Genomic DNA, 6,429 nt, shown 5'->3' on the forward strand with positions numbered 1-6,429 from the left:
GCTGTTGAATAGTCTAGAATGAGGGAAATTAGTGCGAATGAGTTAGAATGTAAATCAATGTGTAAGAAATTCAAGCAGATAATTGCTAATGTCTGGCATTTCTACTTGATGTCATTTCAAGGATAAAGACATATTGTTGGCATCTAGATAAATTTTTAATTAAGTTTTTGGGGAGACACTGGTTAATAACATTATGTAAACTTCAAGTGTACAATTCTACAACACATTATCTGAATATTGCATTGTGTGTTCACCACCCAAAGTCTTGTCTGCCTCCATCACCATAAATTTGAACCCCTTTATCATCTTCATCCTCCCTCCAACCTCTTTCTTCTCAACAGAAGGGTAGTAAATTCTTTAAGTATTGCTTTTTGATAATGACATCAAAAGATTTGAGTATTTTAGCATTGCTAACTAGCAAGTAATAACAATTTCAGATGGATTTGGAGGAACATTATTCATCTGTTCAGGGACAGCAAAACAAACAAAAAATTCTGACAGATATAAGAAAATATTTGTATAGTGTTTAAACATCTCTTGATGATGTCTTAAGTAGTAATCACTGAAAAATCCAACCTTTCAAAATTATTTTTGTTCTTACAGTGATTTTCAGATTAAATTCAGATCTTCCTCCAGAGTGTCACAAATCCTCTTTGATTTAAAACTCGTAAAATTTTATTGTATTAACTTGAACAGATCATAAAATGTGACCCCTGAAATGTAGTCATTCCCCGTCTCCAAGGCGATGGAAAATGAATAATATATCCAAATTACAGTAATAACTATAAAAACAAAAGCAAAACAACTTGCGATTTTATGCTTAAGCTATATGAACTATGCCCTGTATGCTTTATAGATATTGATAAAGAATTAGAATCAGATTAGTCTTATTTGGAAACAATGAATACCTAATTGAATGAGAATACTGTGTAGATAAGTTATACTTTTTTGCATAAAACATTTCCAATTATTTCTATGTTTTAAACAAGTCTCTTTTGTGCAAAAAAAAGATTGTTGTATTTGACATACAGGCTACTGAATGTGTATTATATATACAAACAGGTCTAAAACATCTTAAGTTGTTGTGAAATATGTGTTGAAAAGAGAAAAAGAACAGCGTACTCAGACTAGGCACCAAGGCAAAAAGTATACACAAAGGCAAAATGATCAGAAAGGTATGAATATAAAAACTGGAAAAAATAATAAACTGTAAAAAGGAAATCAGAAAGACTTTGAGTCATCTCTTTATAAAGAGAACTAAAATGCAGATATAATCTGATTTTGAGTGGAGGGAGTTTATTTCAAGGGTTTGAAGTTATGAGCACTAAAGATTTTCATGATATGAGAGAAGAATTAAAATGATCATGCAGAATGTGCAATGCAAATGATCAGACAGTATATAATTTCTTTAAGAACGAGGTCTGTTGATGATATAGCACATTGTGTGTGTGTGTTTTCATGAGATTACATAGACATAGTTATTCTCAATCTTGCTGTTAGAACTGGAAAGAGTAAAAGCTAATATGTGAATTTAGTAAATTGTTTGCATGCGTGTTGTTATAATCAAAAGCTCCACATATTCTAATAAAATTGATTTTGTGACTATGGGTATTGGTGAACTACAATGAAGGGGGCTGGTGTCGAAAACCAACCACATAAAGCACATGCTATCGGCCAGATTTCTTTAATATAAAAGTTGATTAGGATTGAAGTTCAGTATCCTTCTGTATTAGAGACACTGTTGTGGATTTGTCATCCTCTGGGATCTGAAGAATAAAGTAAAAATCAATCAATCAATCAATAATAAATTAATAAAATAAATGATAAATAACAAGATAAATAACAAATAAAAATAAATAAATAAATACTAAAGATAAGTAGAAATGTTCATTATTCTAAAGTATGTTTAAGGATACAAATGAACAAGTTGATAAAACAGTTCGAATCAATGAAATATTTTACAGGTTAATCTTTGACTTATCCTATATCTAGGTTACTCTCAACATGTGTAATTAATTCTGGGCATGTTCAATGATACTTAGTTGATGTCAAAAAATCCTGAATCAAATATTACTGCTAATCAGGAATACATGTATTAAGCATTATCTTACATCCTAATATTTAAAGTCACTATAGGATATCTGCCCAATTATAAAATCTTTACACATTCAAAAAAATAATATATTCTATTAAAATGCATGTGTTGACTGATATAAAACCTCCATCATCCTCATTCAATGTAGCAGAAATTCTTTAATAACAATTTAGGCTAATATAATAATATTATATTGTTTTTCACTCTAATTTTCTTCTTAGCAATAAATGAATGAAGGAGCCACAGTCAAAACTATGATTTCAATATTGGAGATAAAAGTAGCAGATATGAATGAGTTTCATAACAAAGAAATTTCTACCTTTAAGTTTCAGTGTTTCTCAATTTCATTTTCAGGTTCTTCATTGCTAGTGAACAGAAATGCAATTATTTTACAACTTTATTGAGGTATAATTTATACATCATAAATTCTCCAATTTTAAGTTTACAGATCAATGACTTTCATAAATATACTTAGGAAATATTCACTAAAATCCGAGTTTTAAATCTATCCATCATTCTTTTTGTGTGTGTGTGTGTGCGCTGCTTGTTCATTTATATATCTTTTTGAATGAAATTTCTATTCAAATCTTTTGCCCAAATTTAATCAGGTTATTTATATTCTTTTAGAGTTGAAAGAGTACTTACTTTATGTATTCTGGATACAAATCTCTTATCTGATGTAAGATTAGCAAGTATCTTCCCTAGGCTGTGACTTATCTGTGACTCTCAGTTCTATTTCATTAATCTATATGTCTATCCTGTGGTCAGTACTACACTATCTAGATAACTGTAGATCTGTAGTAAGTTTTGTAGTCAGAGAAAATTCTCTAAATTCCTTCCAATTTTCAAGATTATTTTGGCTGTGCTGGGTCCTTTAGATTGCCATATGAAATTTAACATTTTTGTCAATTTCTGCAAAATAGGCAAGTGGTATTTACATCATCTTTAGTGTCTTTCAGTGATGTTTTGTAGTTTTCAGTGTAGGAGTTTTGCTATACTTATATTTTTTTGTGTCAATTATTCTCTTATGATCCATATTATTACTTGATAATGTCTTCTCAATTTTTATTTCCAATTTTACATTGCTGGTAAAGAGAAATGGAATTGATATTTTAGCTATTTGATTGAGATATAATTTACATAGCATAAGATTCACTGTTGTTAAGTGTAAAAGTCAGTGAATTTTAATAAATATACAAGTTATATACTATCACCAAAGTCTAATTTTTAACAATACTACCATAGCAAAGAGAAACCTTAGACCTGTTTCCAGTCAATTCTTTTTCTACTGACAGCCTCAGGCAATCACTAATCCACTACACATTTTTCTTCTCTAGATATTTTATATACTTGTTATTTTTGAATAGCTTCTTTAATTTACCTTAATGTTTTTCAGGTTCTTTTCATACTACTTTCTTCTCTCTATCGATTTGCATTTTCTAGATATTTGGCTATTATGAATAAAGATACTATAAAACTTCAAGTGAAAGCCTTTAACTTGGATACGGATTAATTTTTTAAATACAGAATCTTGTATTAAATATTTGCTTAACATTTTATATATCGGGCAAACTTTTCTAAAGTGATTATAACATTTTATATTTCCACTAGCAATTTGTGAGGGTTTCAGTTCCTCTACCATCCTCAATAATACTTGTTATTTTCTGTTTTATTATTACTATTATAATGGGTATGAATTGGTATCTCCTTGGCATTTTAACTTGCATTTTTCATAAAACTATTGGGGTTAAGCACCTTTTCGTGTTCCTTTTTCTTATTTGTATATCTTTAGAGTAAAATATCTATTCGCGTTCATACTAATTATTTGTGCTCTTCCTGAATACTTTCTTGATATTCACTTTTGAAGCTCAAAGGTTTTTATTTTGGCGAAGTTAAAATTCTCTCTCTTTTTTAGCGCACGCCAATCTTGTATTAACAGTCATTGCAAATGTTAGAGAAACAAAGATGTTCATGTATATTCTAAGAACTTTGGCATTTACATTTAAGTCTATGATCCATTTTTAGTTAATTGTTTTATTTGCTGTGAATTTAGGGTCTGTGTTTATATTGTACATGTGGACATCCAATTTCCCTAGCATCGCATTTGGAAAAGATTACCATTCAGCAATAAATTGGTCTGACAATGTTGTCAAAATTCAATTGAACCAACACGTATGGGTTTATTTATAGATCTGAATTCTATTTCATTGGCCTATATTTCTATCCTAGTGCCAGTACCACACTCTCTAGATAATGATAGGCTTGTAGTACATTTTGAAATTGGAAAGTATTTGTTCTCCCACTTTGTTGTTCTTTATCAAGATTGTTTAGACATGTTTTGGACCTTTGCATTGCCATAATAATTTTATCATCAGCTTTTAAATTTATGCAAAATTCAAATGGGGTTTTAATAGTGATGGTTTTGAATCTGTAGATCTACCTGATTCTATTGACATTTTAATTATATCAATTCTTCTAATCTATGAACATGGATTTGTATTCCATAGAATTATATTCCACAGTGTGGATATAACATTTTTATATATAATGTCTAGTTAAATGAAACTTGTTCCTTGCCATTTATTTGATACTATGCATAATGCTCCCATGACCTTTGTGCCATGTTATTGGGTGAATATAAGTTTTCATTTCTTTTGTGTAGTTCATTAATCCTGCTATAGCTCTGTATCCTGTGGGAAATAATTATTAGAAATTGCCATACTGTTTTCTAAAGTAGCTGCAAATTTTTACATTCCCATCACCAATGTATAAGGTTTCCTATGACTCCACATTTTAACCATGCTTGTTATTTCCTGTATTTTTTTTAATTATAACAACTCTTCAAGGCAAAAGTATTATATTCTTTTTCTTCTAATTTTTACTTCCTGTTAATGGTTTTGAGCATCATTTCACGTCCTTCTCGGTCATTCATATTTTTACCTTTGTGAAATATCTCCTTAAATTTTAGCCAATTTTATAAATTTGGTAGTGTTCCACTTCTTTAGTTGAAAAAAAAATCTTTACATAATTGGATTAAATTTTCATTATTTTCTGTTATGTGATTTGAAAATAATTTTTCATTCTGTTTCTTGTCTCTGCCTTTCATTAATGTCGACTTCTATAGTGCAAAGGTTTTTAATTTTGCTGGCGTACTTTAATTCTTATTTGTACTTTTTTGTTATATTTAAAAAGTTTTTGCATATTCCATCACCACAGGTATTTACTTAATGATTTTGTTTAAGATTTTAGAGATTGTTTTCCTTTTTGTCATGTCTATAATATATTTTGAGTTAACTTTTTTTTGTCAGTGTGAGCTATCTATAATCATCTTTCTGAATGTAGATATTCAAATGGAACATCTTTTGTGGGAAAGACTACCACATTCCTCACTGAATTTTTTTAAATAGAATTTATTTTTTAAAGCAGCTTTAGGTTTACACCAATGTTGACATGAAAGTACAAGAGTTTTCATATATCCCCTCTCCCAGTTTTCCTCACCCACATTTTCCCCTATTCTTAACATCTTTCATTGGTATGACACATTTGCTACAATCGATGATACAATATTTAAAAATTATTGCTAACTAAAGTCCATAGTTTCCATTAAGATTCATTCTTAGTGTTGTACAAGTCCATGGATTTGATAAATCGATGCATACATAATGTTATTTACCCACCATCACAGTATCATACAGAGTAGTTTCCCGACCCTAAAAATCCGATGTGCTCTATCTAATCATCCCCTCTTTCTACTCTGAAACCCCTGGTAACTACTAATCTTTTTACTATCTCTATGTTTTTGTCTTTTCATTTACTTTTTATTGTGGTAAGAACATTTAATATGAGATGTACTCTCTTAAATATTTAAGTGCAAAATATTGCGTGCTTACCTATAGGTACCACGTTGCACAGCAGATTTCTGGAATGATTCTCCTTGCATAACTGAAACTTTATACCCATCGAACAGCTATTCCCTGTTCTCACCTTCCCCTGCCCCCAGCCTCTGGCAACCACCATCCTCCTCTTTGCTTCTATGAATTTGACTGTTTTAGATACCTCTTATAAGTGGTATCATGTGATATTTGTCCTTCTGTGACTGGCTTATTTAACTTAGCATAGTGTCCTCATTGAATTTCTTTGGCAACTTTTTCAAACACGAAGGATTCAAATATGTATGGTTTTATTTCTAGAGTCCTAATGCTCTTCTCTTTATTCAAATGTTTAAACTAATGTAAGTACCATGCTCTGTAAGTGGGTATAGTTTTGCAGTATATTTTGAAATCTGAAAGTGTTATTTCTCCAAAATTGTTTTTCTTTTTCAAGTTGTTTTGGCT

Source organism: Rousettus aegyptiacus, unplaced genomic scaffold, assembly GCF_014176215.1.
Source record: "Rousettus aegyptiacus isolate mRouAeg1 unplaced genomic scaffold, mRouAeg1.p scaffold_m13_p_9, whole genome shotgun sequence".
Classification (NCBI taxonomy): Eukaryota; Metazoa; Chordata; class Mammalia; order Chiroptera; family Pteropodidae; genus Rousettus; species Rousettus aegyptiacus.